The sequence below is a fragment of the Centruroides sculpturatus genome, unplaced genomic scaffold (genome assembly GCF_000671375.1).
Source record: "Centruroides sculpturatus isolate CEXI.00-Female unplaced genomic scaffold, Cexi_2.0 scaffold888, whole genome shotgun sequence".
NCBI lineage: Eukaryota > Metazoa > Arthropoda > Arachnida > Scorpiones > Buthidae > Centruroides > Centruroides sculpturatus.
Genome location: NW_019385009.1, coordinates 202,705 through 226,693, shown reverse-complemented (window position 1 = coordinate 226,693; position 23,989 = coordinate 202,705). Strand labels below are relative to the sequence as shown.

The window sequence follows — 23,989 nt, the reverse complement described above, 5'->3', positions numbered from 1 at the left end:
GTCATTATTAATCAATCAATGAACAAACAAACTGTGCACTGGAGAAAATTGGCACAAAGAAAAATAATTACTTCGGCAACTTAACACAGTTTCTTCGTAAATAGAAGTCTGCCTGAATCGTGATGATAAATAGAAAAACACAAGTTGTGCTCTGCATTTTTCTCATTATTTTCTTTCCATTAACCGAATATCTTTGCAAAGTTATCGTGTAATATCATACCTTTTGTCAAATTTACTTGTGGAATATTATGATATAACTTGAGTAATTAATAGAAAAATTGCGATATTAAAGTGACAATGCTAATGTGGATGTAGAGAAATTCCCAAAAAGGGAAAGTCGGTCTCAGACACACTCAATAAAATTGAAAACAGGCGATGGTTTTCGATGAATTATCGTAGAAAAAATGAATAAAAATACTCAATTACGCAAATTTATCTTTATTTGATACAATTTAATTAAAGATTATTACAATTGCCAGGGAGTCTGCGGTGGTTGCACGTGCCCATCTTTATCATGAAAGCAATTATAATAAAGAAAACTCGTTTTGCGGATGCTCGAAACTATCCTGGGAGATCCTGATTCGGTTATCTGTGAGCATTGAGTTCCAACCGGATGGTCAATTTGCAAGCTGATTGTACTCCTCGGAGAGGGAGTTCAGACTCTTTGTTTTAGACGGACGATGATGGAAAAAAAATGAATTTTACTGAAAAAGTCATTAACCATTTTTCATTCTGTTTCTAAGATTCGGCCATAAACCAAACAGAATATAGAAGTTCTTGTACGTATAAGCATTTAATGTTAAATTTGCATATATTGTCTTTTAATGGCTAAGAAATTTCTATCGTATATTAAACTACTAACAAGTACATCTTGAAAATGTCCAGTCCAAACATCTCCTTCTCATTTCAAACGAATAATGATTCGCAGTTTGGTACTGTTATCGTTTCTCTCTCTTTCCATTAGCACAATTAGGTCTTTCTTTTAATCTCCAGCTCCTCTCTAATGTTCGTTGTCCATCATCAACGTCCCTCCCGCCTTTAATGGTTGCAGACCAGGAGACTTGTAATGAAGGTCGCGAAATCTAATTTCACTGTAGGAATATTTCAAATCATTATTGCAGACTGTGTTCTTTCTATGATTATTGTTACCCCCAACCTGAGAGTGAGATGGCAGAAATTATCTCTGATAGATTCATCATCCCTGGGACAACTTTTATGTCTGTGAAGTTGCTAAAGAGGAAATCGCATCTTAAATTCCATCTATTAATATTCAAATCTCACCTGGAATATACCGGATCATCATCATCATCATCATCATCATCATCATCCATAACGGATCATTCATCCTAGAAAAAAATATTCAATTGGAATAAAATAAAATCCACGATCGTTCTATTTATTAAAGTAATTTACCATTCTNCATCCAATTAGGATATATATTTCTACCATTAGCGAGGAAAAGTTCCATCGTCGAAGCTGTAGTCGATGCATCTATCAGACTATTGCATCGACTTAATCGAAACATTATAATCTTACCCTATTGAGCACAATGAGGGGAAGAATACCCTTCACCCATCCTGTACCGTGGACTACCCTTTACTAGTTTTTTATCCCCATCCTCCCTTAAAGTTGTAGGAGCAGATAATCATCATTTACCTAAGTATAACCGTCTTGGAGGTCGCCATGATAAATGTGTGGACTGCTCTCACTGGTGGGACTTTACCCAGCTAGCTCTCCGATGATCTTGTAGCGAAATCAATCAACCCTCGACAACACATAAGACCGTCGAGAGTATCATTCGCTTTAGCCTTGATCTAACACAGCTCAGGTACAGATCCCAGCTCCCTAATGTCTAGGCTAATTTACATCGTTTTCCCATCAGCTATTGTTTCCTATCCACAGAGAGAAACTGAGATGGAGGAAGACTTTAGATAGCGTTATCCATCAGAAATTTTTATCCAGAGTGTAGCTAGAATATTCTATATTTTTCACATTAATAATATTCCTAGTAATACCGTCTTTTTTGAATATTAAAGCGAAGCAAAATATGCAAGGGATTGAAAGTGATGGACTTCTAACTCTTTGTTTCCACCTCTCTCTCTCTCTGTTTTCTCTTAAAAATTCTAACTCCTACATTCTACAATTTATATAAAAGCTCGAATACCCCATATAACACTGTTGATTTTTCCGTTTTATATGAATTCCTTGTTGTACGAGTCACTTAGATTTTACAAATACGTGTGCCAGACTGTAAACGGCTCACGTATTTGTAAAATCAAAGTGACTCGTACAACAAGGAATTCATATAAAACGGAAAAATCAACAGTGTTATAGGGGGTCGACTGTAATTAAAGAATAAATTAATTTTTCCATACTTCGTCTCTCTTTTACGAATTTTTAAATTAAAAAAAATCAAATTTACTAATAAATTAGATACTCGACAGTGTTTTTACTCGATAACTTAGGTCCTAAAATAAACAAACTCGAGGAATTTTAGAGAAAATTTCAGCATTGTGTGTAGATAAATAATTTATCGTCGTTCACGTTATGACGAAGCTAAAATTTAAGCATGATCGAAAATTAATCTTGTTAAAAAAACTCGTCTTACTAAATGGATTAACTGTTTAATGAAATTAGAAAGATTTGGTAGAAAGTGTTACTTCTCGACCCCTTTTCAGGTGACAATTTAAAATAATTTGTTTAAACCGAAAGATGTCGAAAACATGTTTTACATCAAGAAGTAAAAGAGGAGGGGAGAGAGAGAGGGGGTATATTTTTTTTTAATGATTATTCATTAAAAGTTAATTCCATTAGCAAGGTTGTTCGAAACAGATTTATCCTTAAGATTATAAAAGACGAAGGCTAAAATTTACTATGGGTCACGTACAGTTAGTTCTAATCATTCCATGGCTGTTAGAGGGATAATAACTCTTATCTATAGAAAATGTACTTTTTGGATATAAAAGAATGGCCAAAAAACTCATAACCTATGATTTTGATACATCTTTAATCCAATTTTAAAGAGTAATTTCTTAGATATTCCTTGACTATTATCAATTATAACTTTATATATAAAGATTATTTGAACTTTTTTAGAGTACAAAGTCTATTGACACGCTACAAAAGCCCTATCGGAAGGACAAAGCAATCAGGAATACAATATGCATAGTCTATTAGTTTAATGGTTCACCAATCCTCAGAAATGGATTCGATTCCCTAAGTTTACTTCGCTCTATCAACTCTCACCTAAATCATTTTGCAATTATCCAGATTTACTATTTTTCCTACTATAAAAACACATATATATATATATATATAACGTTAATAANAGCATACAACTCTGCAGAAAAAATAAAAGAATTAGATGAAATTTGTTCTGCCACTATTTCATCCTGGCATACAAAGGCTCAGCTAACGTAATCATCAGATTTAGATCCATCTGTATAAATAGAAATTAAATTCCTGTCACAACGTTGAATTTCTGCAAAGTGCTGTCTGTAGACGTAGTCTGAAATTGATTCCTTTGGAAATTGCTTTAAGCTTAAATATACATCTATCACTAGGGTTGACCAAGGTGGAATACTATTAACCTCAATCTGTGAGATGTTGCCTATGTTCAGATCAATCGTGCTGCTCACATTCTCCATTCTTATGATGAATGTACGGACACTACTTCGGCGAGCTTCAAATAACCTTTTCAGCTGAGTATCTGATACTGCACCATCTACTGAAGGTATAGTAAGCGATTTCTGTTTTATATAATAAAAAAAAGACAACTGTTCTCTCCTGAGAGATAGTAAAGGCTCATAAGCATCCACATACAAACTTTGGACAGGAGAAGTTCAAAATGCACCACTGGTTGGTTGGTTTTGGTTTTTTGGCACAAGAGCCATATAGGCTAAGCTGCGCCATAACAAATGGTAAATAATTATAAACATCACAAATAACAAACATATGACAAAAATAAATAAATAAATAAATAAACAACAGCAACAAAAAAACAAATATATACATATTAATAACAAACAAGTACGAACAAAAAGCTAAAAGATAAATAAATAGATAAATAAATAAATAAATATATATATATATATTAATGTATTTTCGAAAAAAATTCGTAAAATATCGATGTAAATTATACAAATTAAATTATTTTCGTGCTTATCTATTTTACAAACTTTAAAAAAATTTATAACATTTAAATTAATGATATAAAATAAAATGTCTGTTTGTATGTTTGTCCCTTATGTATTTCTAAACCCTTTCACCGATCCGGACGAAATTTTTCAGTGTTACTCTCTAAGACAGTGAGGAAAATATAAGCTAAGATAAAACCCGGACATATCACCCCTACTCCCGATTTCATCCCCTTTGACCTTCACATTCTCATGACCTATATATACTTATTTATTTAATAAAAGTTTATAAAAGACTATTTATAGGACATTTAAATCATTTACAATTCATTTATTTGTATTATCTTAATTGCTGTTTACATTATAAGACTGGTTATAACGTTAATTATGATAGATAATAAATAATTAATAATTAATTCCAATCAGAAAAGTAATCGATAATAGGAGAAAAAAAATTGTCTGACAATATAATCTAACAAATTATCAGGTAATTTTTTTATCTTATATAAATAGATTGATTAGATATTTATCGATAAAAACAAATATAGAAGAATAAATTATTTTATTTCTGTACCTAAAAAAATAATAAATAAATGTAATTATATCTTAAAGAGGAATAATAATAAGAGGGAAAGGAGAGAGGGGAAAAAATATCCAAGAATAATTTTATAAAATTAATTTTTAGTGAAAATAACTATGTAAGAATATAATATTAAAATTTCTGAATTCAATTACATTTTCTAAGCATTTCTTAGTGAATATTATCAATATAAACCCTTTAAAATCCTGTTTAATCCTAACATCTCAGCTTTAATCCCAATAAATTCACAAGTCCATTTTCACTTATTTGCACAAGGCACTAAGTGAATATGAATCAATGAAAACTGTAGAAATTTACTCACGTCTCTTGGATAGAAAAAGAAGAAAAAGAAGAAAAAAAAGTAATAAAACTACCCACCAAAATCTGTATAAAATTATATAAAGACCAAGCAGCCTATTGATACATGACAATGATAATCTGTTGAATAAAGTAATTAATGATTACTTAATCTAATCCTATAGATTAAAAATTACATTTTAATTTTATATATTAAAAACAAGAGTTAGAATAAATTTCTTTTTTTTTTCTTTTTCTTTTTTTTATGTAAAGAAAATAAAATAGAACCGACTTAATTGAGTTTAAATAACAAATAGTCCTGTAACGGTAAGTCAATTAGTTGAATATTTTATCATAAAACTGGATTTACAAAATCGATACTGATGAAAATCAGTAAATTACTATTTTAAATAAGTAGATGAGATAGAAAGTAAATTATAAATAAATTTTGATATTTTTGTGGAAATGCGGAAATCGATAAAGATAACGCGATTATAATCATAAATTAAAAATGAATGTTAAAATTTTTAGTATAATAATAATAATAATAATAAAAAGCAACAAACAATCGATCATCTCCAGTAAAAAAATATATATAGCCCCAATACAAATCTTTCACCATATAAACAAAAGTCATCGATCTCAATTAAAGTCGATTTGACGATTGTAAAAATAAATTCGATATAAAGAAAAGCCGCTCTTCTTCTTCTTCTCCCTTAACTCTTAAGCTCTTATAGGTTATTGACATCGTTAAATATTAATGAGAAATTAGTGAATTAATGGAGATTGTTAGAAACATTTACAATGTATAAGGTTATTATTTTCTTGCCCACGATTCCTTCAGCCAATGAGCTTTGACCCAACCATGTTCTTTTGACTAAACAACTCATAAATAAAACAAATATGTCACGCCTGATGTTATAAATCATTAAAAAAATCTGAGAAGTGTGATCTAAGTTCATAACCTTGGCTTATGAGGCTATTGATAGTTGGAATAGACACGACGCGGATCTGCCTAATTAATTCAAAAATTACTTAGTGTTGATTCACTTTGATCCAATGTTGCTGTTTTTTCTTTCTTTCTTTCTTTCCTTCTTTTTTTTTCTTTTTAATAAATTATTTTCACGCGAAAAGACTTTTATTTTTCAATCTGTACTTTAGTTTTTCCTAGTATTATAAGTAGTAAAGTCACTCCATTTTTTTAATGTTTATATAAATTAAAACGTAAATATGCAGGCCTATAATTAATCTCTTTTTTTTTTTAAGAGGTAGAGAGAAAATAAAACGGAGATAGCAGAATAATTAAATTCCGTAATCATTTTGCAGGCAACTTGTAAGGTTTCTCCATTTTTTTTTTTTTTAAACAATATTAGGCCATAAAGTCTGTGCGGATAAAAATATCAATAAAGCCCATATTTTGTTAGTCGTATGCAAATTCCGAGTCTGCAGATATAATTCTCATATTTAATGATTGCTTCGGCCATAGTGTGTATAATAATGTGAGAAATATGACGTGTTAGTTGGCTGCCTTTGCCTGCAGGTCTGACCTGGCTGTATGATTTAACACAAGTACCTAATCTGAATATTGACGTCCTTACCTCTCGACTGGAGGGTGAAAAACGAGAAGAGGTATACGGGTCCTGTTATCTCTTCAGCGTTATTGTCCACATCCAAAGTTATCTCGCCGATCCCCTTGTCGGCACATTTAGCATCTCTTCGACCGTTAAATGGTGTTGCTAACGACTTTTGTTGGCCAATATTCAAATCGCTAGGTAAAGAAATGGGATTTACGATACTGAAGTATATTCAGTATGTGGGGGTGTAATCCCTCAGGGGATAGCCATCTTTAAAATTTTGTTCTCATTTTTATGATTAATTGTGCCTGTTAGTCAATGACTTGGCCCAATAAGCGTTTTAAAAAGCGTATTGTGATGCATATATTGCGATAGCAGTTTTCTAGCTAATAAAAGTAATAATTTTAATAGTTACTGCTCATCTTTTATCGTCATTATTATTTATAAAAATGCCTTTAAATTTATATAATTTATTTAAAAGTATCTTATACTTTACGTTTAAATTACCCTTAATTCTAGATCGTTGGCGCCTACCTGTACTGATCGATAATTATCGTGAAAAATTATTATACTAGGAAATTAATTGCAAATTTAAACAAAGTAATAAAACAAAAACCTTCATAAATTTGAAAGTTAATTGAAAAAAAAAAAAAAGCAATAATAAAGTTGTTTCGGCAAGTCGCATCCCCCGAAATCCATTTATTCTTAAGGAAAAGAAATTTTAGAAATGGTTTCTGAGAGAAAAATTAATGAAATTTTTGTGGCTAGCTTGCTAACAATTAGGTAGACTTCCATTAGGAATAAAAGTGAGTCGTGTAAACACCAATATTTACTTCATTTGATCTTGGTGATGAAAGCCTTTTGATACGCTAACTTCGTTACAAAAAAGAAAAAAAAACTGTCCGGGAAATATTTGATCAATGAAGCATATTGCAATTTCAATATGAGAAAATTTGTTTGTTCTTCACTTCTTTTTTTTTCCTCTTTCCACTTATAAACGAAAGGGGATAAACGACTATACAGAAATCGAATGGTTCGAAAATAACAAGGAGATTAAAAAAGTGTTCATGACAATGTCATACTTCATGTCGGGAGGTCATCACATCACACCGAAAGAAAATTAATAGGGGAAAAAGTCTTTCAAACTCTTAGTCATCTTTCATCTTTTCAATTCTTAACTAAACATTTTTAGAGACAAAACGGAGTAATTGTAGGATATTCATCATCGTACTTAATGTTTGTCACTCTGCTCACTTGCCAGATTACAATAAACAATTTGTTCAAATCTCTATTTATCATCGCCACTTAGTATATTCTTAGGTGTGTATTGTGATGATGTTTGCCTTGTAGACGATCCTTGTGATCAGCAAGCAACGTCAGACCGAAGCAAGGCTTGATTTATGACATCAATGTGCTGTACTGAATAGCTAGAAATGATGGATGGAGCCGATTTCAACGGTCACGTGTTCTTCTACCTACTGATGGTCCAATTGACTGATAGCTAACTAGTATATGAAGAATTAACTAGAGTTTTTGTCTTGTCATTTATGTGCATTTTTCCTTTACTTTGCCAACTTCTCACTCGCCAAAATTAATCGCATCGATCTTCTAGATAACAATCATTATTTAATGGTCACAAACGGCGTCGATTAAACATTACTAGTCTCTCGTTTTTAATCGTTCAAGATGGAAAAACTTCCAATTTGAAAATATCGCTTTTTACTTCGTTGATTAATCCAATCTTCTCGGATTTTACTCTTCTTTTTTTTTTTTTCTTTCTTTATTAGAAGTATTTATTTTCTTGTAACGCTGAGTGTGATACGTTTTCAATCCTATTAAGGTTTTCTCCAGATCGACATCCCTTTAGTATTTTGCGCTAAAAGGAAGGCTTTGTGGGATTTTTACTACGATTTCTGCTTCTCGTTACTTGTCTTTGTTCTTTCTGTAATCAATACAGCTACAAGTGTCGATCCCGGACTGGCCAAATAATCCTCTATCGGTGGTCAAGACTACTCCAAACATTCTCTCCATGACTGCATGCAATTTAACATTAAATTACCGAAACAACGTTAACATTCCTCGAGCCATTTTCTTATAAAAACTATAAGAATTAATATTTAATCTCAATTTTTCCAATGTTAAAATACACTTCGGTATGTTTTAACTCTATATATATATATATATGTGATTACATTATCGAGAATATATTCGAAGAATGTATATATTTCTAGTCTACTAATTCGAATGAAAAAAATATGAAGATTTTGTAATAAGATGTATTATTTTCTTTAGTAGATCTTAGCGATGTATAATTTTAACCAATCATCTATCTGCCTTCAGGAGTTAGCCATGACGGCGCCGAAAAATACTTTTTCTGGGTTCAGGTTGAGTAGTTATGAAAGATTTGAGATGCTGACTTTTTGTAACGAAACGAATAGCAGACGAGTGACATACCTCACTGTATGCCACTTAATTTTACTGTCTAATTCCACGAGATAGAATCCTAAAGAAAAACTAAGTTGTCCTAGTCAATTGCTTCGTCTGTCTCTGAACTCACTAAAGAAAGATTGGTGTCATTCATACCTTTTTGATCGATGAAATTAATTCTGAAGGAATTTCACTCAGTGCATTTACCTAAACTATCTACCATAGATCATTCGTTAATAAAAGACTGACTAAAAAATACCAAATGTTTCTTCAATGTTTTATCAAGAAAAACTTCCAGGAGAATAAAATTAAAGGATTAACGTATTGAACTCTTCTTCCAATTAAAGTTAAGTGCAGCCAATGGTAATTACAGGATGCACACTAAATTTGATCAGTTCATTGTTATGGTCATTCAATCATTCGTCTATCGTCGTCCCGTTTTAATAGAGGATAAGCTTACGAGATATATATGATTACTTCCGTATTGCTGGATTTAAAAAATATATATATGTGGTTCATAAAATATAATTAAATTTTAATAAAATTATCATTAATAATTGTGATTAAGGAATGGATTTTTTTTTCTTAAAAAAATGAGAGAGAGAAAAAGTAATAAAAATAATTAATATTCGTCCGATTGAAGTGACAAAACTACATACCAGACGAAGACAATTATGGTCAAATGAATCGGTTAGAATATTCCTGGAAGAGACAATTATGCAACGATTTATTTCATAGAATCAGTAATAAGGATGGAAATGTTTTTAACCGCCTTTTTCGATTCGAAAAAACTTCATTGTTTTAAAATTTAACCCTTTGCCATCTTTAAATTACGGCAAAAAACCTTAACTATACTCACTTAATTCTAAACGAATTAAATGTAGACAGACAGAGAACGAAACGGGAAATAAACTGAAAGAGCATTAAGGAATATTCAAAGAATGTAGAAATTTTACATTATGATATAAACCTTATCCATTCAACGCGGATGAAAACTGAATTAAATGGAATGTAAGAACTACAGAAATTAAAGTTAGAAGTGAATGGCATAGTAACTGTATTTTCCGTATTCTACGCTTATGTGGCCACCTTTTCCAGCTGACGGAGAAGAAAGGAGAAGAAAGAGAGAGAGAGAGAAGAAGAAGAAGAAGGGGGAAGAAAAAAAAAACCTCAACTCATGAAAATGCATGTATTCAATATTATACTTTAACAAAATTCTCTTCGATCGGGATACAAAGATGCAGTTGGCCTGAGGGAAATGCTAGGTGATTTGTCATCGAATTCTCGGCTTGGCTCCGGTCTTAACAAACAAATTTAGACCATAATTAATTATCTACATAATAAATAATGATAATTATTCCGAGCGCTAAAGCTCGAGGAAATAAAAAATAAGAAATAAAAAAAAATAGCGCCAAAACATTTAGTTTTTATACAATTTCACACTCTGTTCCGCTTTCGTCATCGGAGCAGGATTTTTATTGGAAAATCAATACAGTTCTCCAAACCACTGCCGACTAATCACTTGAATTCTACCAATAAATACAAATCATGTAACAGCAATGCGCATTTGGGATTAATGACTTTCAGACTAATAACCGTTATTGTAATGTTGGTTTGGTAGAAAATACTCCCGTTTATTAAGAATTAAAAATAGGATTAGAGGACCACCACACACACCAAAGCTTCTTCGAGACGAAGAAATAATAAAAAAAAAAAAAAAGAAGTCATTTTCTTAGATTCGTGTTAAAATATTGTAGATGGCATTTTTTAACAGAATTCTTTTTATATAGTTAAAAGAATTAAGGGGAGAGAGAGCTTATGATTCCTCCAAGTCAAGCATAACTTATTAAAAGCTTTGTGTTTTTTAAGAGGTTGTTCTCGAGAATGATTTCTTTTTCGTTCATTTGACGTTTTCACATCGATGCACACTCACGGAAAAGAGCAATCACCAATTAGGAGCAAAAAAATTGAGGAATGTCTAGTTGGCAAAAATCATGAAACATTTATGGGCAAAATTAGCACTAGATCACGTACGGAATAGGTATGTACAATAACAGGTGTTTTAGCCAGGAGAAAGAGCATCTGATGGATAACTTTAAGGTTACTTGGGGCATATTAGCCAGATTTATACGGTGAAAAATTCTCTTAAAATTAAAAAGTAATAAGGATTTTTTTTAAAAAATAATAAATAAATAAATAAAAAAAACAATCGTTTACTTCATTTATAATTAAATAAAATCTAACAACAATTTATACCTAAAAGGGAAAAGAAGAAGAAGAAGAAGAAGAAGAAGAAATCCAATTCGATTCGGGAGTTTTTCATCAATCAAAATATTTTCTAAAATGATTTTTCACATCACGTTTCTAGGAAAAAGATTTCTTAAACATACATTTTCCATAAAAATAACACAAATGGGCTCCTGAGAGAAACAATGGATAACAAAATATACTTTTAAAGTCAACAAATAAATTCTTTTCCTTAGAAGACTTTTAGTGGGGGACGAAATGTAAAGACGTAGACTGAAAAATTTGACGAAACATCCAGGAAGATTCTCCCAAATGTTCAGATTAAATCCAAGTTTGATAGAAAAGAGACAGGTTTATGCCCTCTCCACAAACATTAATCCAGAAAATTTGGACCAAAGAAATTGTAAGGAGAGAGCGAGAGAAGAGAGGGAGAGGGAGAGAGACAGAGAGAGAGAGAGAGAAGGGATGGGAGGGAGAAAGAACGATACAGGAGCGAAATGAAAAAAGGAAGGAAAAAAAAGGGGGAAAAAGAAATTTCATTAGAGCAGACTTTAGTTGATAAAGATGAAAGTCTTATGTTTAAGTAATTACAATCCAGTATGTAAAGAAAAGTACGAACGTTTCATACGGAGTTGAGGAGAGTGTAATCCAATTTAAAATTTACACGGCAATAAGATGAAGTAAAATATTGTAAACATACTTCACACCTCTACATTCGAGAAATTCGGTTAGAGTCTCTGAATATTGACGAATACATAAAAATGATTTAGCAAAACTAATTTACTATAACATCGTACGGACACAGTAAACTTATTTGATGCAATTTGTACGACAATCGAGCATTGATTTTTCTATAACAATCGCCCACTCCATGTCGCCAGATAACATTAATGACAAATAGATAAGCAGAAGATAAGAGATTATCTTTTGATAGTCCCTTGCTTCAATTTCTTTTTTGAATCGAGAAAATATATATGAAAAAAAAAGAAATTCGAGCATCTAATTTACTTGGCAAATCACATTTTATGCTTCAACTGCATCTATACTTTGATAATTCGTTAATAGGACAAGTTTTTATGATCTCGACTAATTATTTCTTGAATATAAATTATTTTATAAACAGAAGAGTGACTTCGGTGTTCAACAGAAATTAAGTTAATGCGTGTAAAAATGGAGAACTTATTTAATGAGATAATTGATTCCGTTACAACTTTTATACAAATTTTTTTTTCTTCCCTTTTTTTTTTTAAATTATAAAAAGGCTACTCGATCGTATTACATATTTTAATAATTAATTAAGGAGAAAATAATTTAACAGGCAAACAAACTCATCTAAGGGACGAGATTTATGCAATTCTAAACATATGCAAAGACGAGTATAGTTCTTGACCACCTGGCACACATTACGGTCGTTGTAAGAATCAGGACAGAACCTCTTTACACGGGGGTATGAAAAGTTAATAATAGTAAATCAGTATGCAATATTGATAATAGTGTTTTATATATATTTATTTATTAAAAGCGTGACGATTCCTGTTAATATTTGTATCTGGTACGTATCTTCATATAGGGGGTCAAAGTTCGTTCGAATAGCCCGTGTAAGAGGTCAGGACGTATGAATGGAAAACTCCACGTTAAGTTCGACATTGCATCTTTTACATTAATGACTTTTCTAGGCAAATAACGAACGGAATAAATGAAAGAACATGAAGTGAATATAAATTAAATGGTTGCCAAGCTAATACAGTAGTCTACTCAGTCGATAGAAAAAAGATTGGGCTTTTCTAAAAATATTTTTTGTTGCTCCAAACGGATAAAAAAAAAGGAAGCTAAGAAAATAAGATGGAGGGAAAAACGTTGATTTTTTTTATAAATTTTTTTTTTCGTTTTATCTTAAGAAAAACTCTTATTTTTTTCTTCTTCCGTAAGAAAACTATACGACAAAAAAATATATATTGCTACAGACTTAAATCATAATCTAAAAAATTCTCTAAATTGAATAAATAATTTACATAATTAAAAAAAGGCACAAGCCAAATTTCATATTATAAACAAACTCAATGCATTTTCATGGGTTTTTTTTTCTTTCTTAAGCGGAGTAATAATTATAAATAATTAATAGTATCGTTTTTAATGAAACATCGATTAATATAAAATTTAAAATTAGTATTTTAAACAAACGTTCTCCTTCCCTTTCCATCGTTAAAGAACAACTTTTCTAACCAATAAGAAGCTGTCTTAATAAATCTAATACATTATTATTATTTTTTTCTTTATATAAAAACATAAGCTTGACTGAAAACATTTGTTAGGTCACACAAGACATGGAAATAATTTAAAACGACATCACGAGTTTATTAAAAAATTTAAATGTTTCTAAAAATAATTTTTTAAATAATAATATGATAATCTTCACGAAACTTTTCCTGTTTATAAATAATATTTTTGGGAATAAAATTATAAATAAATAAATAAATAAATAAAATCTTTCGTTAACGTCACGAATGGGAGGGAGGAGAGAAAAATTTAAAAGAGTTGATCTGAATTAGAAACATATTATATTTAAAACACGGCATTTACAAGAGCAGAAATCAAAGTATGTTAGGGGGTAATTAATGAAAATAACTAGAGTTTATGAGAGGCGAGAAATAAGTAGGTGGAACTACACACTTTTGCATGTCCGACTGCAATCAACAACTGCCTGCATTTTAATGAGTGAAGAAAAATTGTACAATTTGCGTGAATTCATCTCGTCATTTTCTAGTAAAATTTAGTTCTCCAAACAGCAATTATAAACAGTAAAAAGGAATGTTTAATGTACTCTTACAATTGATGTGTATAAAACAGGGTTAATATTATGTTTCCAGTGTGATACGCCAGCTGTTTTTTGCCACAAAATAGAAGAATATTCCAACCACTATTAACAAACTTTTCCCTTTTTAATGATAGACAATGTCACTAATCGTTGACGTAAATCCACACCTTAATTAAACTTACCATAATGTTATGGTATTTTAAAATTAATTTTGAGCCCATAAGTCACTAGTAAGCCCATTAAAAATCTCAGATTTTTTTTCTTTCTTTCTTTTTATTAGGAAAGGAGAAAACCTTTTAAGAGCAGTATTAAAGAAAACACACGCAAATACTTCTCCAACCTCGTTTAGCACAAACAAGACTATTTTAAAAAGGTAAGCGCTTAAAATAATTGTTAATTTTGCTATTATGTACCCTATTTTTTTTTAAGATTTAAAACTGCATAAGATTAATATTAACTTAAGCTATCTTTTTTTAGATTTCGTAGAGTTTTTCCTGTGTATTTTATTTATTTATTTATTTATTATTTTCAGCGAATGAATTATATAAAAATCACAACCTATTGAAAAAGATTTGAACTGAATTTTACTCTCATTCTTCTCCATTATTCGTGCCTTTACCAACGAAGTCTCGAATGTATTAATACTTCTCGTAACAAGGGAAAAAAAAATGAAAAATTACTCTTCTAGAAATTTATCTCTTCCGAGTTGGTTTTCTGACTGTATAAAATTGTAATCGTTCAAATTCTCATACGAAAATAAAATCAAATGTTTTTATACAAAATAAAAAATAAAAAACAGCTTTTTAATGATAGCATTTGTTATTCAATCAAAACATCTTCTCCCAATCAACATGAAGTACACATTTATAGAATAAACGTCACGATACCATGTGACCAAACAGCTGCCGGAGCCCTTTTCTGACCTAGGCCTGCTGCTCACATTACAAGAGGTTCAATTAAAACAAGAAAACAGAATTAACGATCATCTCCGTCCGTGCATCGACTGTTACACTCCCTCACATTAGTCCGAGTTCTTTAAACACGCGAAATTTCCCTCATTCTTTTAATCCCAGAGCAAAACACGCAACAAAAGGATTGGAGACAACACGCAAGCCTGGATTAATGACGGATGAAACCGTTCTGGCACGTGCACTGGATACAACCGTTTCCTTGGATTCTCTATTCTATGCTCCCTTCCTCTATAAAGAAGGAAAGAAGGAAAGAAAAAAAAACGAATTGTATATATATATAAAAACCATTTTGATGATGCCGATCGTGATGTTTAAATCTATGACGTGGACCGGACCGAAAGGAGATAAATATGGCAACTAAATTTAATAGTGAAAAATCACATGGTAGCCTACTTTTCTTTATAGCTTAGATACAGAAGAAAGAGACGTTAACGTTTGGAAAATAACGAGCCACAAAAGATAAACTCTTTCTAAAAGTATGATTAAGTCTACATTAAAAGGTTATAATTTGCAGGAAAAAAAAAACATTTGAAATTATAGGGAGAGCTCGTGAATTTTCCATTAATTTGAAAAATGTTAAGCAGCGAAAGTACAGACAATATAAAGTTAATTTATGCTTGATTTCATCTCTTTGCATACAAAGAATCTCTTAATGACTGTTAATTAGTAGCTAATTAGTGAGAACTCGGTAATTATTATTTTTGAATAGCTTGAAAATAAAGCTAATGAGACTAATTATACATAATTAACACAACTCTTGCGACAATGACAAGGTCGAGACTCGAGTTTGTAAAAGAACAAAGTCAACAATTGTTGCAGATGTTATGTTGCTGCAGACGTTTTAACTGTGTTTTTGATTGGTTTGGAGGTATTTAAAGAGATTTCGGTGGTAAAAACGGGAATAAAATAAAATAATTTTGGATAGAAAAGTTAGAAAATTTTCTTGACCTTTCGATGAAAGGACGTGTCGAAAATTTTCTGAATATTTTAGTAACTCGATTGTATCATAAATGTTCCCATGGGAATATGCTTGTCAGTATTGTGATGACAACTGAATCTGTTATCGTGCGAAGAGAATATCTTCGATCAATCGCAATGTAGATGTGGCGATATAGTTTTAAAGCCAGATATCCATAAACCTGTTGACAATATATTTGAACAGATATTTTGTAAGAAAATTTTCCTAGTGCTGTATTTTGGTTAGTAAAGATATCTCGGGAGTTTTACAAAGTCGGAAAAAAAATCATTAGTCATTCACAGTTTCCTGTCGATACTCGTATCATTTCAGATAATGGCTGGAGTGTAAGGATGGATCAATGATACATCCAGACATCATTGATCATTGGGAGAAACATGGAATCATCAAAAGTCGATTTAAATAGCAGTATTTCATCAAGACGACATCCGGGGGTAGGAATAGGGAATTGTAAAAAGTCATTTTTACTTTCTTAAATATCTTCAATTTACCTGTAACTTTATCAGTAATGTGGTTATAAAATAGAACCTTTTTTATATCAAATCATCTTTTATCTAAACTCATTGCTACCTGAGCTATATATTTATAGTTATTTTTAAAGTTTTTATCTCTAAAACTTTTGCAGGTATCTCGATACTTTTACATCTGTCCTGATGTAAGATTATTCAAAAATAAAAAAATAAAAATGTCCGTCATTTAAAACGTTAGACATTTCTCTCAAATATTACCTTAAATAATCAACGGGAGGTTACGTATCTCATTATTTCTTCCTCGTTACTCAGGGATAAGATGGTTCCCTATGAGCATAACGTCAGAAAATTTGAATTTCCTAAATCAATTAAACGAATATTGTCTCGTACGACAGTCCAATGAGTAAAATTTACTTTTATTATTTTTCTAATATATGTTTTATGTATTGCATTACGTATGTGTTGATTGTCATATGGAGTTATGAAGCAGACAAAGAGTGCACAAGCTAACCAGTTGTAGACCTAAAATTATAGTCATTCTCTTTCTTACTGCAGCTATTTGAGCAGTTAATGAGGGCAAATAACCATGACAAATGACAGTGGAAGTTCAGCTTGGACGATTCCTAAGAACACCGAGTTTTCTTTTATAAAGCAATGTCGTCCGCCAAATCAGTAGATGCAAAGACTATCTTAGTTTGTAATTATACTGTTCTGTCTCCCTCAAGGTGTTCGAGGAACCATTTGAAATGCCGAATTTGGGACATCTTTAACTACCCTCGTAAGTGACGGCCACCTAAAATTGCCATGAAAAATCTGTACTAAAGCATAAACGATTAATGAATCATATCTGTTTAATCCTTGAAGTTTTTTTTTTAAAAAGGGGTAACCGTAATTTATGGTCGACTACATAAAAAGAAAATTAATTTCATAATTTATTATTATTATGTTAATTAAATTTATATTTATTTAGAAAAATTTTAATTTTATTATTATTTTTTTAAATGGTTGTTGTATTATGAAGTGTTGGACTATTACAGATGTCACATATGGATCGTTATAAAATGTTACTCAATGGATAGTGAATAGCAGATTATGAGTATGGAGTGGACAAAAACGAAGATATGCCAGTAAGGGCAAAACGATATCTCATACGAATAAGAAGAAATGTGTGCACATTCGAGAAAAACAACCCATAATTCGTACATTTTGAAGGATTAATGTAGGACATTTGGATTCGACTTACTTTCTACTATCGTAGAAAAAGTGATGTACACAAAGGAAAACCATCCTGGCCAACTTCCAAGTAGTGATAATGATAAAACTGTTTTCTCTTCATACGAGAAATAAAAAAATAAAATAAAAACTACATTACCAATGATTGACAAATTTTATGCAAATGAGACGCGTGCCGGTGACGTCAGAGTATTTCGTGAGGTCAAAACCGTTATTAGTATATGATATTCAATAAGAGTTAGCAGTAAAAAGTCATTAAGAGTTAATCGAAAGTAAAAAAAAAAAAAAATTGTCAGAAAAGTAGCATTAAAAAAGTAGAAATGTCAGCTTTGCTATTAGGCTAGTCGTGGTCGCAGATTCTCATCTGTAGCTTCTGATACCTATCATCATTATCATATAGCCAGACACGGTGTAGTCAGTATAATTATAGCAGTCAGACGTTTGTCATTTTTCCTAGTTCCTCTGTAGGTCCCGATTCTTGGGAATTCTAAGGTTTAATTGCTATGCTCTGTCCCTTGTAGTATCTTATGGGGATAGATAAGGGGAAACCATGGCGGGAATATATAACAATTAAAAAGTTTCTCCGGCATGCAATTGGATAATTTTCTTTAGCTTGGCGATGTAATTGTGGGTTATGAGGTAGGCGCAGTGCTGTGATTAAACGATTGGACTAAACGTCATGCCACCTTGTTTGTTAAAGATGAATTTAGAAGAAATGACATAAGAAATATTGCAATTTTTTCTTATAGATATTCCCAACGTCTACTAAACTCGACCGTAGAAAAGTGAATTGTATATTAGGATTACTTTAAAAGTACCGAACGACACTTAATTATATAAAAATAAATGTTACAAAAGTTCATTAAATAAATACATACTTTATTTTTCTTAACAGCAATAAATTTATTACATGATACAGTAAAGGCGAAGGCTTCTCCATCGATCACCTTCTTTCGGAATCTCATATTCATTAACGCATCTGGAAAAACAACATACGCATTACCTTCAATTGTATTTATATAATGCTTCAATAAATATCTGCTTTATTTTTGTAAAATTAAATTAAATGTTTCTCCAATGTCCACTTATATCAAAATTACTAACATTTAACGCACTTTTTTCCATCATATTAAAAGAAAGAGAGAGAGAGAGAGAATGGACCAAAATATTCATAATTATGTAAATTTACGCATTCATTAATTATAATCACTTTTTAATTAATTATAATTAAATTGTTAACATTTATCTAAAATAAATTGATTGGTATTATTATAGCTTTTCTTTACTTCTTTACCTTTAAGTACAATTTGTTTTCGGATCTGAACATTCCTCAAATAAAAATATGATTCAAGGACAGATGTTCGAGTTTCTTTTTAAAAAAAAAACACCTTGTAAAAAAAAAAGAGACAACAAATATCTCAACTTTGCCATTTCTTTTACGGCATTTGTTCAAACTGTTTGTCTCGAGTAAACAACACACTGTCCACAAAAACTGTGGTACCTATCTACACAGCAACACCATCTAATTCTGTCAGGTCAGTAAGGTGTTAATTAAAGATACCTAACAGCCAATGCTGCCTCTACGACACAACAAAAAAACAGAAAAGTATCACTAAACGCATCTTTTTTTTTCTCTCTCTCTCAGTAAGGGCGATTTGATAACTCTCTCTTTCTCTCTCTCGAGAGTGAATTATTTTACTAAAATTTCTTCTATTCTTTTTATTAATTAAAAATATAATTATTATCTCTTGTTTGTTGAATGAACTCTTACTAATTCTTCTAATTAGTTTCTAAATAGGAATGAAATTTATGAGTGACAAACTCTGCATGCAATCCTACATACGTGATCTTAATTAAATTTATTTCTATATGAATATTTAAGGAGTGCTTGTTTGCATGCTGTATTCACTTTTCACGATAGCTTATTCGATATATTATTAATAAACAGATAATTGGTTATATATATAGTGTTATATATTTATATATTAGACTAAATATAATAATTAATTATTGCTTTTTTTTGAGGTCGAGCCACGAGTCACGTTATCAATTTTCCTGTGGTATAACAAATTCGAAGGTGTAGTTTACGTGTTTGTTTTCAAATATTTGAATAATGTAACCAGATGCGAGTGAAATCTCATTTGAAATCGGGTATTTTAGCCCCCGAGATGGATATTTTTTTAAATGGTTAGATTCAAATATTCGCATTAAACTCGATTGACTCGTTTTTTTTGTGGTAAAAAAGCAATCATTCAACTCAAGATTATCCGTCCTGCTCAATTAATACAGATCAAGAGAAGCCCAAGTGAACAACATAGTTACAGACTATAATTGAGCGTTCTTGATGACAAGTTCAACAGACAGGTAACAACTATCCAAGGACGACGTTGAAAAATGAACTGCAAAATGAGAATAGATAAACCGATATACGAAAATAACAAATTAAAAATTCAATTGATAAAGAGTAAAAATTATAAAAATGTTTAAGGATACGTTAGTAGAAAAGATAATGATTTAAAGTGGGCCTGTAGGCCTACTGTAGAATTATTATCTTCATTCGATCGTTTTCTTTCTCTCTCTCTCTCTCTCTCTCTCTCTCTCTGTGTCCATCTTAGGCATTTAACTAGATTGCTCAGCCACTTAGCGCTGTCAAAACTAAATCGGTAACGCCTATATTAAGCATTTAAAGGTTTTTAGGTTTTGTTTATGGTCTACTACTTCGTGCAGACAACTGTAACTGTTTACAAAGTCGTTGTAATGAGTTTCGTAATAAATTCACAGTCATCAAAATAGGTGGGTTAAGTACCGCACCCTTAAACTTAAACATGATCAACTTTCAATGCACGATACTCAATGATAGAGGCCTATGTTCTAATTACCTGTAGCTGAACTAAGTTGGCTAAGAGAGGAGAAAAAAATGCTTAATTAGTTTGTTATCTTGTCTGCTGTCTTGAGATAAAGGAAAGAGAGAAATTCCATTGAAGTAGTTAACACAAGGACGGAGCTACCCTGCGGACAAGCGAGAGTATTTTCATCCCTCCTGCTGTCCGACAACTTCGAGAGCTTTGTCCCAACTCAAGAGTTTCGACCAACCAATTGTCCACTTCATTGGCGGTGCAAGTTAGCGTAACATAACAATTTCGAAGAACTGTTTCTTGTAAAATTTATAGGATTTTTTTTTCTCTCCCTGATACATTTGTCACAGTAGAAATAAAAGTCATTAGTTAACAACTTAGAAATAAAATATTCGATCGAGTTTTCATATTTACCCAAACGAAAAAACTTTCGGTTAGAAAGTCTGCAGCTGTGAAAGTGGCAAAACAACCTTACGGGAAGGCCACCATGTAAGATGGCCAACAAACAAGTTCTTGCACGTGCTCATGTGCTATGCTCTATCATACCAATAACCATTACCACACTCTGCTGTCCACTGCCTGTCAGATGGGATGTGTCGATATTGGTTATTTATAGGGCCAGGCCTACTAACCCTCCCATCACGGAGATAGCTGGGAGGCTAAACGTTTCTAGCATACGGATGAAGTGTTGTCACCTAGTAAGTAACCGAACACTATAGTCAATCCGTCCGCTTTAATAGAAAGTGCCATCGCCATTTGTCATCCGGTAAAACCTCCGAAAGTATCGTCTTAATTAGCATGTGATTAAAATAAATAATTAATCGATCGACACTTTTTAAAAAAAAAAAAAAAAAAAAGAACCACTCGACTAATTTAAACACTTTTAAATAAACGAATTACGGAACTTGAGTATTTTTATACTTTCGCACAACGATTTCGAGTCAGAAGTGTTAAATAATGAAATACAGGCCACAAAGACAAGGGCGGGTCTCATGGCCCACCAGCATATTTTATCATCCTACACGCAGAGAAGGTTGAATTCCTTTCTAGGCAGGGGGTGGTTTATACCTTACTATTGATGGAGCTGTGTAATCGTCTGGTGTAATTGCAACTTACTGTGTTGCCCGTATCTTCACTTGAGGGTAGGACTGGTTTTTAAGTGTTTTCTCCCAATTTTTTTTTTTTTATTCGACTTAAACCAGTTTCCATACTTCGAGGCTAAAAAGTACTACTTAGAAACTTCCTAGAATTCATTTATAATCGGAAGATCCTTTCAAGTTTGCTGAGGACGAAAAGAACGAACCAACGTGACATGAATTGGGAGAGAACAATCAGGGTTCGAGTCCCACGCAATATATCACGCAATCAATATCCAGACTATTTCAAACTAGCGGAAATGACGCAAGCGAATACGATTTTTTTCCGGGTTAGTTACCCCTTAAGATTTAACTCGAGAACACTTAGATTTTTGACAAAGATATCATTACATATAACAGATTTTTTTAACGTATGATTAAACTATCGTTAAAACAATGTTTCTCTTATTATTCAAATAGGAATAATATTAATAATAATAATAATTTCCTTTCNGAATATATTTTTTTAAATGACAAGAAAAAGTAATAATAATAATAATGGACAACGATTTAAAATTAGGAATACTTTTTAATGAAATATTAGTTTTTTTTTAAGTAATAGAATAGAATGATTTGTTTCATTCTTTTAATAACATGTACTGTACACATACTATATATTAGATTATAAACTGTAAACTTATACCCATTAAAAAGTGTATTATCTTGAAAAAGTTACTCTCAAAGAACGGGTTATTGAAAACAAGATGACTAGACCTATATCAAAGCAAACACTCAGATTTCTCCTTTCTCTGTGGATTCAACTTCATCTTAGAAAACTTACGTAACAAAGAAAATCATTTCCCTATTGTATATTCAGTTTAATAGCTATTGGATGAAGGCATCGATACTTATGATTAGATTATAAAGTTTGTTTGCTTTACTCGGTATATAAAGGTTAAGCAGTCTCCCTATGAAGGTTCTTATTATTTCACTTCGAAGCTAAAAATTAACTCATTGGCGCATCTTCACCATTTTAAAGGAGGATTATCTTGAAAGAACCACGTAAAAAAACAGGAGAAAAAAGAAAAAAACTCATTTCAAATATATGACTAATAAATGAATTTGAGTTTGCAAATTAATTTGTTAATTCTTTCTATCCCTGGTAAACATTACTTTTTCTTTCATAGGTCTATCATAATATAAAACACCTTATTTTTTTTACAGTTTACCTGTTCTAGAAATGTCTGAACTCTTAAGTAAACAATTACGTCCATTACTAACTGATAGAAAATGTTTTTTACTTGGTAAATAAATTAAAATTGAATGTTAATGGTATTTTAAAGAAAATATGATATTGAAATATTGTTTTTCTTAAAATTATCCTATTTTTTTTTTTTTTAGGACAAACGTTTGAATTTAAATACGATTCTGGAACGTCAATTGAATGGCAATTTATTTTATTCCTTACTTTAACAATGATTCTATATCTAAATTATTCGAGGGGCTATTTTATTTAGTTTTATAAATGTACATAGNTATGTATATTTATATATATATATATATATATATCAATTTAATCGTAGGGCCTAGCATACTTAAGCGTAAGGAATTAGTTTCTAAAATATTTTGTAAAGAAAAATTCGGTTTAAAAATACTCTTCTACCCCTGTTATATCGAAATTTTAATGTATTATATACAAAAATATTCAATTCTACATTAAATACAGCTTTGTTCTATATCTAGTTCCATATAAAAACGTATATATATCGCTACAGAAACAATAATCAAATCCAATCTCTTTGTACTCGCAATAAACTACGAATAATAAAAAAAAATACAGAAGAATCAATAGATAATTTTCGATCATCATCATGTTTAAAGTCTTGGTATTCTCTGTAAACAATTTTTTTTTTGTTTTCTGTTTTAATCTTATTTCTAGAAATATTTTATAGTTGAATCTATTTGTAGATTAATTTTTGTAGTCAACCGCATCGATTATATTTATCAAATCATATTTTTTTTTAAATATATATACTAAGGGGGGGTTGAAAATATATACGTGTATAAAATAATTTTCTTTAATTAAACATCAATTATTCTAAACTAATTGGAAATAGTCCTTATTCATATTATCGATTTTTCGAATAATCAAACAAATAAAATAATCTGGTTAAATTTTAAATTAAGATCAATGCAGTAGTATAATTAAATTATGCATGATAAATCAATAGAATATATTTTCTTCTCTATTTGATTGTCTCTTTCTCTTCCAAAGCGTCAATTATCCAAATTAATTCTTTATTACATTAAATACAATTATGTATATTGATAG

At 30.9% G+C, this 23,989-nt stretch overlaps 2 long non-coding RNA genes across 2 annotated transcripts in view; one reads left to right on the top strand and one right to left on the bottom strand.

Moving 5' to 3' along the window:
- The window catches only part of LOC111633336, a 52,276-nt gene extending 37,481 nt beyond the window's left edge, over nucleotides 1-14,795 (top strand). Inside the window, exons 2-3 of the long non-coding RNA XR_002758041.1 lie at nucleotides 14,357-14,449; nucleotides 14,609-14,795. This is a non-coding gene — a long non-coding RNA (uncharacterized LOC111633336). The remainder of the gene's footprint in view (nucleotides 1-14,356; nucleotides 14,450-14,608) is intronic.
- LOC111633335 overlaps nucleotides 191-23,989 on the bottom strand; it is a 39,252-nt gene continuing 15,453 nt past the window's right edge. Inside the window, exons 3-4 of the long non-coding RNA XR_002758040.1 lie at nucleotides 18,605-18,705; nucleotides 191-1,346 (exon numbers count right to left, since the gene is read on the bottom strand). This is a non-coding gene — a long non-coding RNA (uncharacterized LOC111633335). The remainder of the gene's footprint in view (nucleotides 1,347-18,604; nucleotides 18,706-23,989) is intronic.